Here is a 13,672-nt window from a genome sequence, read left to right as displayed (position 1 = left end):
CAGATCTCAACCTAATAGAGCATCTTTGGGATGTAGTGGAATGAGAGCTTCGTGCCCTGAATGTGCATCCCACAAATCTCCATCAACTGCAAGATGCTACCCCATAAATATGGGCCAACATTTCTAAAGAATGCTTTCAGCACCTTGTTGAATGAATGGCATGTAGAATTAAGGCAGTTCTGAAGGTGAAAGGGGGTCAAACACAGTATTAGTATAGTGTTCCTAATAATCCTTTATGTGAGTGTATATGGCATGTTTTGTTGATTTCAATATTATTTAAAGATGAATAACTTAAAGCCCCTTGATGGTGGAGATTTTATGCGGTTAATGCCGAAATTAACTCCACAATGATGCAGGGGCCAGCAGTAAGAACTTCAGTCTGGACTGATATCAGATCAGTGCTGACAGGCATCGGTGCTTGTCTAGTCATAGCCAGCTGTCCTATGCTATGATTGAGTTCACACTGGCGTCTCATCTGTGCCAGAGTAGTGGTGTTTGGCATTCGCCATCAGCCATTATCCAAGACCCTGCAGCTCCACCATGCACTGCTGCACAAGTGGAGTGAAGTTGCCATCTGCTGAAAATTCTGTCACAGTCAGAATCTTTTAAACAGTCGGTGCATCAAACGGTTAGAGGTGGATGATGGGTCGTAGGTTCGTGGCTAATCTAGGCGTATAGTCACGACAATATTTTAATTAAATCTTTCTTGTACTGGAGATGCTACTTTTTGAAAGACTGTGATTAATATTGCTACTGTAAAAAATTAAATATATCAATGTTACTTTAATTAAAAAAATTAAGTTAAAAAATTGTTTTTCTAAGTAATCAAAAAATAGGTAAAATTGGCTTGCATAATTAAGTTGTTTAAATTTCATGCTGTATTTTTTTACAGTGTACTTGTCTCCAACACCGCCTGTTGATAAAGCAAAACAGAATAAATCTGTAACAGTACCTGGTTTATGGTGGTTTACCTGCTTTATCTGGTCTCACCTGACTAGTTGAAAAGTGCCACATAAAAGCATCAAAACAGACCACTGCGAGGGAATTTTTTTTTGTACAGATTCGCTTATATTCTTTGCTGATTTGAGGCTGGTTGTCGCATATGATAACAATATCACACATGACCAAAGGGGCTTTTCAAAAGGGGATATTTTCTGCATGAGTATCCCGGAAAGCCAAATTTGCCCCGAGCAAGGCATTTTCACCCTCAATAAGACATAATGCATTACATTAGGGGCCATTCAGTGACGATAAGAGTATATGAACCATGTCAACGAGCGTTTAAAGAGCCCATGGTCACACATTCACCTGGTTTTGTATACGGTACATACCCATACCAGGAAAGAGTGAAGATAGAGGGTTTTGATAACCGATTAAATCAGCACGGCCTTCTGAGAGAGAAGAGCCTGCGGACATGTTTATGCAAAAATATCATCAGGAGAAATAACATGGAGTGACTAGGGTGCGTTACTCCTCTGTAGGTTAGGGAAAGGTTTTGCCATGCCCTGTGGCTAACTGTCATATGCAAAAAAAAAACAGCTCGTGCTATGCTAGCTGTCTTACAGTTTATTACGACTTAAAGGTGCAGTGTGTAACTTTTAGAAGGATCTAAAGAAAGAAATGCAATAAAATATACATAACTATTATCTGTGGTGTATAAAGACCTTTCATAATGAACTGTTTTGTGTTTATTACCTTAGAATGAGCCATTTTTATCTACATACACTGCGAGTCCCCTTACATGGAAGTCGCCATTTTGTGCCGCCATGTTTCTATATAGCCCTAAACGGACAAACTGCTGTACAGAGCGTGTTTTATCACTACTGTACAACAACATGTTTGTCCTTTGGTGGCTACTGTAACTTCTCTATGCGTTTCGGTGAATGGTGGACTGAGCTGTTGGTTGCAATTCACAATCTCACTGCTAGATGCCGCTAAAATCTACACACTGCACCTTTAAAGTGCTTTTGAAACACATAAGAGAAGCTACGGTAGTCGCCACCGGTCAAACATGTCATCGTTGGAGACAACTTAGTAAAAAAGTTTGTCCGTTAAGGGCTTCTGTAGAAACATGGCTGCACAAAATGGTGACTTCCATGCAAGGGGACCCTCGTTATATGTAGATAAAACGTCTCATTCTAATGTAATAAACATATAACGGTTCATTGTGAAAGGTCTTTATACACCCCTGATAATTTAGTTTTGTAATCTTATTTTGCATTTCTGTCAAGAGATCCTTCTAAAAATTACACACTGCACCTTTAAACGGATAGTTCAAGCAAAATTAAAATATTCTATAATTTGTTCAATTTCATGTTGTTTAATTCATTTGATATTTATTTAAATCTTTGACCTGGACTTCTTCAGTCAATATTAAATATATCACCTGGATTTTTAGTCTTATCTTATTGTTTCTTCCTGTATAAAGCAGAAAGAACAGCTTCTTTTGCAGAGGAAAGAAAGTCCTATGAGTATTTGAACAACGCAAGCCTATTTGTTTATTTGTTTGAACCGTCTCTCTAAAAGTGTCACAATAACACAGAAAAACTGATGTTACGTAACAACAACAGCACCCTCTTTCAATCCGACTCAGATCTATCACCAACCAAGTGAAACACGAATATACAAGCTGGAAATTAGAGAAAACTAAAGAATAGTGATACGCTACATTAAGCCGTACCTCTCCACGATTATGCCCATTTTTCTGTGATACTCCAGTTGTGCCTCACTGTCAAGAAATTTGTGGAACATTAGCAGAACTGTAGTAATTTTTCTGATAATCTCTCTCTCTCTTTGCTTTTGTTATGCATTGCACACGAGTGGTAACAGCCAGCGCAGAGATATTAAAGAACGCTTATCAATTTTTCATTACAGTCCATATCAGGCTCCCGGTCAGTAGCTGCAGGATAACAGATTGGGCTTGTAATATTAGGCCATGGCTCTGGACCGATAGTGGCCTGGGGTTTGATCTGATACACTATAAAGTGATCAGTGTGATAAGGTTAAAGCTGTGAGATTGGTCACTCATTGGCACAGATGCTGGTTCAATGAGGGTATCAAGTCAGCAGCAATTACAATCAGAGAAGTGTCGCACGCTGCAGTTTTACACAGTAGACATGCATCTTCTGACCTTTTCCATATAATTTCAAAAAGTAGTCTGGGAATAAAGTATGCATGTGCTGCCAGAGAACAATTTCCTGGAACGGTCTGTTATTGATATGAATGTGTCTTTTTTTAGTGGTACCGTCACGCACCATTTGAGCTATTGACATGAATGATACCTCAAATCTTGTGGCTTGTTGAGGTGTACAGTCACCTTTGTGATTCACTGAACATACAATCGAATGATAAAATCAAATTTTGCCTGGTGGATGATCAAAAGAGATGATGATCTCTTTTTGGCTATTATTGGGCAACCACCCTACACCACAAAAACGGTCACTGGAACTGTATCCTTTAAAGGTGCAATGTGGGACTTTTAGGGCGCACTCACACTATCCAAACCAAACCGCGCTCGGGAGCCCTAAATGGACAAACTGTTCTACAGAGCGACTTTAGTCCCTATGTTGTCTCAGATGACGACATGTTTGTCCTGTGGCAGCTACCGTAGCTTCTCATTGCGTTTCGAAATGGACGTTTGTTGCAATTTTTGCAATCCCACCGATAAATGCAGCTAAAAACCCATTATGTACCTTAAAACAGTCCTACAAGGTAGATACACATATGTAGGCTACCTGGGAGGTACCAGCATGTATCTGCGAGGTACTAGTATGCACTCTTTAGGTACAAAGATGTGCTCTTTTAAAGGGTACCACTCCACCGTACTGAAAAATCTAGCATAAGCTGGTTTTAGCAGGTTTAAGGTGGCAGTGGCTGGTCTAAGCTGGTCCTTCCAGCCTGGCAAAGCCTGTCTAGCTGGTGGGTAAGTCCAGCTAGACCAGCTTAAAAGGTGACCAAAACACAGCTAGACCAGCTTGCTACACCAGCAATACCAGCTTAAACCAGCTCACCAGGTTATGCTAGTCTTAGCTGGATTTTTCAGTAGGGCAGTGACAGCTTTTATACATTTTTTCTGACAGTGTATAGCAACACTATAGAAACTTCTTAAGAACCACACAGGGCACCTTAGCAACTGCATAGCAATACCTACCCATAACACTTCGCACTGTATTCTAAGAAATCATTTTAAGAAGTCTAAGAAACCTTCATTCTCACAGGGTTTAGATGTTGGTCAACTACCCTTGACTACAATAATAACTACAATACTATATTTTTCCCAAGAAAGAATAGTTATTATTGTAGTCAAGGGTAGTTGACCAACATCTAAACCCTGTGAGAATGAAGGTTTCTTAGACTTGACTTGTATTTTATTAGGACATATACATTTATGGAAAGATTGTTATTGATACATTTTTTATTAGGCTTATGGTTTTCACTTCAGTATACTATATAAAATGCTCTGTTATTTTCAACCCAGCAATGGATCAAAAAGGGAGGAATTTTTATATTTGACCCAACAATGGGTTCCATTTGTGTTCAAACAACCCTGGATAGGTTAAAGTACAAACCAATGGGTTGGATTCATCCCTTTCTGACCCAATGTTGGGTTAAAATAACAAAGTATTTTTATAGTGTAGGCTTAATGAAAATAACCTTAATATAATAATGTAGGAAACATTTAAAGCCCCCTAACCTAAAAAACTCACTTTTAAATGTGTTTCTATCAGAAAATGAGTTGCCAGTGTGTGTGCAGAAACATCATTTTTTTATACAAATCCATTTTTTCTTCTTTGTGTAATCTCCTTAAAACCCCAACAGTCACACAAACAGGCTGTTGGGAATCCCCTATCAATGTGATGTCACATTGATTACGCCCCACCCACTACGCACCTTATGAGGGCGTAGTTCAACCTTCTGTCAGAGACACATGTTTTGATGTAGTCCAAAGTACATGTGTAATCGCTTTACCCCATACTTTGCATACGGGGAGGGGAACAGAAGCTTTCTTTGCATTTAAAGAAACACAAACAAAAACAGTGCGTTTTCCACAAATGTCCATGTTCAACATCGTATAATAAAAGATCTGTGGTGTATTTTGAGCTGAAACTTTACAGACACATTCTGGGGATACCAGAGACTATTTTAATATTGCTGAAAACACCCAGGTTAGCGGTCCTTTAAAAGAGAGTCTTAATGACAAATATTAATTCAGTACACTCTAAAAATGCTGGGTTACTTTCAACCCAGCGTTGAGTCAGAAAGGAACAAACCCAATTGTTGGGTTCGTCCATTTTTTACCCAAAGCTGGGTTGAAAATAAACCAGCATTTTTTTAGAATGTTTTTCATAAATAATGATTAATAAAGAGTGTGACGTTCTTCCACCTCGGACATCTTTGAAATCTTCTGATGAGTCATTGTTATAAAAATACTGTCATGCGTGACTCTTTTATAGCAGGCTTGTTAAAAAAATCTGAACGACACACAGACGCACACTTCTCTTACATTGCCATGGTAATGTCCTTATTCAAGAACCACTGCTTTGTGCCAAAGCCCATTCAGAACACAGACATTTCAAACGTCCTTGTTCTCCAAAATCGCAGGAAGATTGGTACTTTGCACGGTAATGGTGAAGTTGAAGAACCCACAGATACACTTCTGTCTGTCTCAGAACCACAGACAAAGTTAAAAGTTTTACTCGCTGGCTGGCTATACAAATTCATGCATGTAAATAGCAGATGCTGCATAATGTCAGTGTTGTGTGCTTGAGCATACGGATGATGTGAAAAACTGAGCGCCTGTCAGTTATTGTAGATAAGTGCCATGCTGTTAAGACTCATCTTTTATGCTATTCGCAGCTGCTTTGGTCCATTTACAGAAAATCAAGAATTTTCTATAAATCTTTATATGGCTATATTTTGAATAGATTTCACCAGTCTATGACTACATCGAACCGAAAAAGCCCTTTTACGTGAAACAACAAAAACAAAAGGAAGACTAAAAGATAACAAATCCTTAAATTGCCCATTATACTTCAGCCAGGAGTGGTGTTGAGATGTCAGTTTGTTTTTCAAAGTTATCGATCCAGAATATCAAAGTATTGTAGCTCTCCTTTCTCCTGGAAAACAGCTCTGTTTTTTCTCACCTGGTGCTTCATTTCAAAAGCCAACACTATGAAAAGTGCTTTGCCTTTGACAGAGACGTGTGCTTGTGCGCTGGTAGAGATGTCTTTTGGCTAATATTAGCAGATTCATTTTTTACTCAATAATGAAAAAGACATCTTAAGAACACAATGAAGTAGGATGGGGATGAGTTTTGCAGGTCTCTGCAGGAGCAATTCTAGGTTTTCAAATAATGTATAATATGCCGTGATAGCTGCGAGGAATATTTCTTTAAGTGCGAGTGTGGAGATGGTAATGGCATATTTGATTGAATTTTGTTTTGGGATTTCACTGAAAGTGGGAACATTTGGATAAGACATTAAAGAGCACCTATTTCATTCCTACAAACAACGTTATTTTGTGTATTTGGAATAATACAATGTGTTTGCGTGGTTTACGGTTAAAAAACACATTATTTTTCACTTTCGACCACACCTGTAGGGATGAAAGTAACACAACAGAACAAGATAGATTTTTGTGTTACACTTGTTTTTTAGTAAATATACATGACTAGACCTCGTTAAAATGTAACTGCAAACATATTTTATAATTTATCTTTGTAAAAAATAATGAAATTATATATTTTAAGTTTCAGTTTTATCAAATGTTTCAAAAGCAAACAACAATACACACTTAAATTGTTGAGAATAATTTTTTTCAACAGTTTAAACACTATGAAAATGAAATTAAATCAAATTAGAATAATATCAGTTTTCAACATATGCAACAGTATTAGCAGCGGGACAAAACTAACAAGTGTTACTTTCGTCCCAACAGGATCTCCTCACATTTAAACTTGATTTACTTTTATTTTGAAAAACTCTGAGAAGTCAAACTTCAGGATGTGTTAGAACACTAAATAACCTTTGATCAGTACTTTAACACATGAAACGAAAAACACAACGCGTTATAAAAAAAATTAACACTTTAAGAATTCACATATCATGGTTGAAAACACCTTTCTGGATCTACACGCAGAAAACGGTGAGTAAATAATGTGATATTTGCCAGCTCTGTCAAGGGTTTGTGTGCTAAACATGTTGTCATAGTTTGGGATGCAAATGTTATCAGGGCTCAGAGAAAATCGCTTTGTTACTTTATCCCGTGTTACTTTTGCTCCAGTTCTCCCCTACCGTATGTGTGCAGGTGTGTAGTATTTCATTACAAAGTAACATCGCCATCTACTGGCCTGGCACACATACTGTAATACAACGTCTCCATCCAAAATCTCTAAAATGCTATATTCAAAGGCATCAAGGCATGTCAGAATTTAATGTTTGGTTCACTTCCTGTCTCCTAAGATACCTTCATCGTTTTGTAGTACAATTCTATGTGTGGGCATGCGTAGGGAATGTGATTGGTCAAGCCTGGTCGAGTTCTAAAAAAAATCACTTTTTACAACTTTGATTGCATTTCTAGCGAGAAACTAGTTTTCAAATGGGACTAGTTCCTCACAAAGGGACTCACTGTTTATATTTCAAACAGAACTCCATTACACTGCCTATGAAGGCTGCTCGAATGCGCTTCCCGGAGTTGCCTTCATGCCGCCCAAGTCATTGTCTCATAAGGCAGCGAGGCAACAAGTCAGCATTGATCCGGTGTGCTGCAGAATCCTAAATAACAATATTTTTTGCTTTAAAACTATTTCACTTTGATGATGATCCGAAATATGAAATGTCATTTAGCTGCCATAGAAGTCAGGCAAAGATTGTCTGCTTTTTAAAGAGCCTGGTTTTTCTTTAATAAAAACATTGTCCATTCTGCACTCTGCACATTATTTTTCCAAGGTGAATTTCATTCACTGTTAAATTTCTGGTATTTCAAATTATGCACTTTTATTAAGACAATTTGCTGTGATTTCTAAGGAATTGTTCAATGTAGGTGACAAGAGCTTTAGCATCTTCGACGATCACTGCATATCACAGGTTATAAAAATTAAAATAAATGCATTTGAGAGAAAAAGTGCGGTTGTACAACTTTACAATGGGCTATTGCTCCGACCAGCAGGAATAAGAGCTACAGAGGACCTATAGCAGAGATTTCATCCCCTGCACTTGGGCGCTCGGCAGCACGCAGCAGCTAATGAAGGCCTGCACCTGCTATGAATTCATTCATAGATCATCTGCTTCCTTTATTAATGCGTAAAGACTGGCTGGGCGGGCTGTGCACCTCCATATCCAACCTCTTTGATTAATGTTTCTTCGGAAAACGGAATCAGTTAGGGAGGCCGCTATCTGGTATTTGTCTTTACAAGATCGTATCGACTTTTGTGAGCCCATGCAGAAAATGAACTGTCATGTACCCAACTGGTCACAGAATGAACGCCATTAATACCTTTGGACTCGCGCGGACAGACTCGCAGTAGTCTGCCTCGAGTGGTGGAAAAATGGGGAGCGCAAACGGATTGCGAAGATGCTCTTTTGTCTGTCTGGTCCCGCGATGAGGAAGCGTTGACATCTATTTAGTCACGTCAGAGGAATGGCTGTAATAAGACTCAGAGCACTTTTCTAAGAAAAACATATTAGGATGGGCCTGAAGTGGGGAGATGATACAAAAAGCTATTCCAGCGCGCGTTAAAGAAACTAATGGCATTATTATCAGTCCAAACGTAAGCGACACAGAGATTTCCACTTCACGCAATGACCGCCGTTGGTGGCTTTTGCTGGCGATTAAATTGAAGCTTGATGATAGATCCATACAAACTAAGGCATCTGGAGGGAGAAGATATTATGAAAAAACATTTATTATGCTAATAACACTATAAGAATTGTCTGGACTAAGATAGTGAAGTGTTTAATACTGTAGGATGAGCAGGTATAATGTTATAAAACATATAAATCACTTATTGGTATTTGACTATTTATTCATGTTAGGCCTAACTGACATACTGCTTTATCAACTTCATTAAGTCTGATACAGTTAAAGTGGTTTATGAAGGTTCATGTAAAATTCATAAACTGTATAACACAAGCTGTATAAAAGTAATGAGGTTTTATAATTGTTGTACAGTACGAGTAAATAAAAAGTTATTTTTACATTACACTTATGCATTTGGCAGACGCTTTTATCTAAAGGGAAATGTATACATTTCAAGTGTACATTAAATAGTCCATTGAAAGTACAATCATTAAATGCATTCTCACATTATGACCCCCAAAACTCTCATAGATAACAACATAACTGAAATACAACAGTTTTGAGGCAAGCCCTTCGTTTACAGCTTCATTTTATAGGAAATTGTTGCCCTCTGTGCATTTTTCATGCACTGCACCTTCATTCCTGTATATTGAGGCAACATTACACTCATGTAGATGGGAACGTTTGCAGATTTTTGCAATGTTGCTAACAAATCAGGTCTTGAAACAACATTAATTTTTAGTTTCAAGGGAATATTAAGGCTTAAATTGATGTATGATTTGATTTATTCTAATGATAAGCAGAAACTCAATATTAGATAAATAAGCCTTTTTATTAAACATGCTACTTTTTTATTAAAAATGTCAACTGTTACATGTTGACTGTTAATTAAAGAAGATACAAGAGCGCTGATATGACCATCGTGATCGCATTGTGTATTAAAGGGGACACATAATAAAAATCTGACTTTTTCCATGCTTAAGTGCTGTAATTGGGTCCCCAGTGCTTCTATCAACCTAGAAAAAGATCAACCCAGTAAACCATTCTATGCAAGCATGTGAAAAATAGGTAATTGAAATTTGGCTCCCCTTGTGATGTCAGAAGGGGATCTTATTATAATATATACTATAATAAATTCCTTTGTTTCCCTTTGTGTTCAGCACAAAAAAGTATAGAGGTTTTTAACAACTTAAGGGTGAGTAAATGATGACAGAATTACAAAATTTTATCCCTTTCAGTCATTACTGATGTTACATTCATTAAACATTTCAATTACCCAAACCAGTTGGATTGGTTGAATCCAGTGAGAGATACAATTTTCTTTTAAAAACTGATAACATCCATGGGTCATTCTACAAAAAAGGTGGAAATGCTTGTCCCTTGCCTTTGCAGACCCCTTAATCATTTAATTTGTCCCAATAATCCCATAATGATATATATTTAATTAATAAAGACTGTCCTCAAAATGATGAGAGAGTTTATTTATTTAATTTTCTTTTTTTCCTTTTTCAAACTTTTTTTTAAATGTCTGGTCCTGAAAATTGCCCTGTCCCTTTGATCATACATGGAAGTTGAACCATGTACTTATTTTATAAAACCATGTTTTTAGAAAACAATTCAAATTTACATTTTCCTTTAACCCTGTATGAATTTACTACAACACTGAAATGGTAAAAATACACTATTAATATGAATAATATTAAATAAATATTTGTCCTCCAAATTTATGTCACTGGTGTAACCCTACCCAAAGCACTTTTATTTTGAAACAATGCCTCAGCTCAAGAGGTCAGAGAAAGAAGTGCAATGGAGGAAGGCAAAGGGTTTGTAAGATGTCTTACCTTATTTGTCTAAAATATCATGATATATCTAAGAATTTTGAGATAAGATTTTTTTGGATGTCATTAGTGTTACTCTTTTTTTTATAGCTGGGAGTGTTAAGATCTTACATAAAAATACATTATACTGAATAAGTATGTGATTGTTACATCTCTGATGAAATAGCACATGGCTAATGGCAGCCATTTTGTTTAAAGTATTATTTTATTTCTGTAAATTGTCATTGGTGTTATCATCATTGGTGTTATCATCATTGGTGTTACCGTCATTAGTGTTACTTCTCTAATGAGTACTTCCTAAGCACTATTCCTTTAACTGACCAACATAAAAGCATAAAAACAAAACAAGATGAAAAATTGTATGAAAGTTTATAAGTTTTATCATATTCATTATCTATTATTTTATCCTAATTGTGTCATTGGTGTATCATTGTGTCATTGGTGTTAAACCAAGTTTTGGTTTTATGAATGTATTTTCTTGTACTTTCTAGTTTTATTTTGTTGTTGATATGGGATTTAAGACATTGTTGATATTTCAGTCTTTGCATCAAAGCCTTTTTGGTTGAATATTTTTGTTTTTGTTGGTTTTAAAGAAAAAAAGTCAAACTGAGAATCAAATAATTTCATACAATGCTGGATGAAGAATTTAATTAAACAAATATTAATAATCAAATATTTTTCCTCTACTCAACCTTTAACTAAATACACAAGCTATAATGAGAAAAAATATTTAGTATCAACATGAATGTTGTTTAAATCACAGGTAACACCAATGACAAATAAATGACTCATTGATTCTTTATTAAAATGTATTAAAAAGTTAAAAATAGATTAAGCTCCCCGTTTTTCGGATTCATAGATTTGACAAGTTAATTAATGCTATTAATGAAGTTTTGGGCATGTTGAAAGAAGTTCATTTAAGCAAATTTCCATCACCAGAATTCCACCTTTTCTGTAGAATGACCCCCATAATGGATAACAGTTAAGATTTATTGGCTTAAAATTGTGCCTGTCACCAGATCCTCGATCATCATGTTGCTTAGTTCATAATTCATATTGTGTATACCATTGGCTTTCTTCCTAACATACTGTAACTCAAGATATTTACCGTACCTCTTCCCACTTCTGGTGGATCTTTACCAATTAACATGATACATACACTGCAGGAGAATTAAATAATGCAGGCTTATGTAATGATTAATGAAGTCTTGTTCACAGTTGAATGTAATACTGACACAGTGGTGCTAGAATCTGTTCTGCATCCTATTTAAAGCACTTCAATTCAATTTTATTTGTATAGCTCTTTTCATAATTGTCCATTGTTCCAAAGCAGCTTTATCTGACATAAAAACAAAGAAAACCCAGATAAGCAAAAAACAAGAAAAGCATGGCACTTTTTAAATAGTTTGGAATGGAGTTCATGAAGTTACAGAGTTATTTAATTTTATTTCCTCATTTGAATGTAGTGACCTATTTTCATCCAGACCAAACATGCTCACACCCAGTTTGATATTGGGGAGAGCGGGGCACAACGCTTTTCGGTTTTGGCTCAATCATTAAAAACATATTTGAGTTTGATTAATTATATTTTTACACAAAACACGCACGCACGCACGCTCTGCTACAAATGACCATTTAAAGTTTGTTTCTATTACTTACCATTCTTGGACAATTACACCAAACATGACAGAAGTGCAAACGTTACAATTTACCCCATAGGTGGGGTTAATTGTAACAGGCAGCGGGTTAGTTAGTAACACTTGCTAAAAATTAAGTTTGCATATATTTCAATACTATTTTGTCTATATACTTGAAGTGGACATAAATGTTTATACATCTGTCTATAATAGACAGGTATCCACACTGTATTCATTCATCCAGCCCTTTTTTAACAATAGTTCAATTATAAATGGATAAAAATGTCTAAATATGTGAGAAAAAGCAGCACAATTATGACAATTTTTTTATATGTGACCCAGTCTGTAATAACCATACTGCAGTTTCGAAATCAAATTCTGAGATAATGAGCATCAAAGTCTGATTGTAGCCATAAATTTCATTATGATTTCAATCTTTGACGTGACCTTATTCAATCAATATTAAAGATATGAACAAAAATAAATTTGACACACGATTTTTAATAATACAGGAACATTTATTTTGTTGGCAGCCAGCAATCATTAATGTGTAGCCTTTTTAAAACAACGGCAAGAATTACGCTAATGTTAGCTGTTTTCATATCGTTAGTGCTGAGGGGTTAGTTGTAACACAGCGTTACAATTAACCCCGCTGGGTGAAAATATTTTCAAGCCTACCAAAAAAGTTGCTAAGAGCTGCAGACTTCAAAATTATACTATGTTTTAGTCAACAAGACACTGATTAATATGACATAGCATTGGTTTTGGTATCTTACACACCCAACTCAGAAACTGAAAAAAAAACATATCATGAAAAAAATTTACTTATATGCCACCAAAACACTTGTTCATCAATAACTCTATAGATAAACATTATACCGTTACATACATTTGCGGAAGACTGTCTTTTGGCAGCATGAAAACATTACAGGAAAAACAAATCGCTCAACCCTGTGCAACAATGTAAACGGTCCGTGTTACAATTAACCCCGCGTTAGTTTTTGCCCAGCCCCGCTACCTGTCAAAATCTGTATTCCTGGTCTTCATAGCAATTTCTAACAAATTAACCAGTCATGTAATGGACTGTGTTATTATCAAAACAATATCTACTTAAGAAATAATACTTTTCTCACAGGTGATAGTTGACTTGAACTGAAAACTGATCTCCCAGCCAAGCTTCACTTAAATGAACCTGTTCTGGCTACGGTCATTTGATGTATTATTTAGCACCTTGATGATGTTACATGAAATGCTCAAGAAAAGAAAGAAATGGAGAAAGAGAGTGAATGAAAGAAAGATGGTAGACATTGGTTGTACATGTTTGGAAAACCCATCGCTAATGTTGATGCATAGCTCACAATGAATAACCCACACTAGCTGGCCCCCGTTACATAAGCATTG

This window comes from Misgurnus anguillicaudatus, chromosome 16 (assembly GCF_027580225.2).
Source record: "Misgurnus anguillicaudatus chromosome 16, ASM2758022v2, whole genome shotgun sequence".
Taxonomy (NCBI): Eukaryota; Metazoa; Chordata; class Actinopteri; order Cypriniformes; family Cobitidae; genus Misgurnus; species Misgurnus anguillicaudatus.
Note: the sequence above shows the minus strand (reverse complement) of the source record.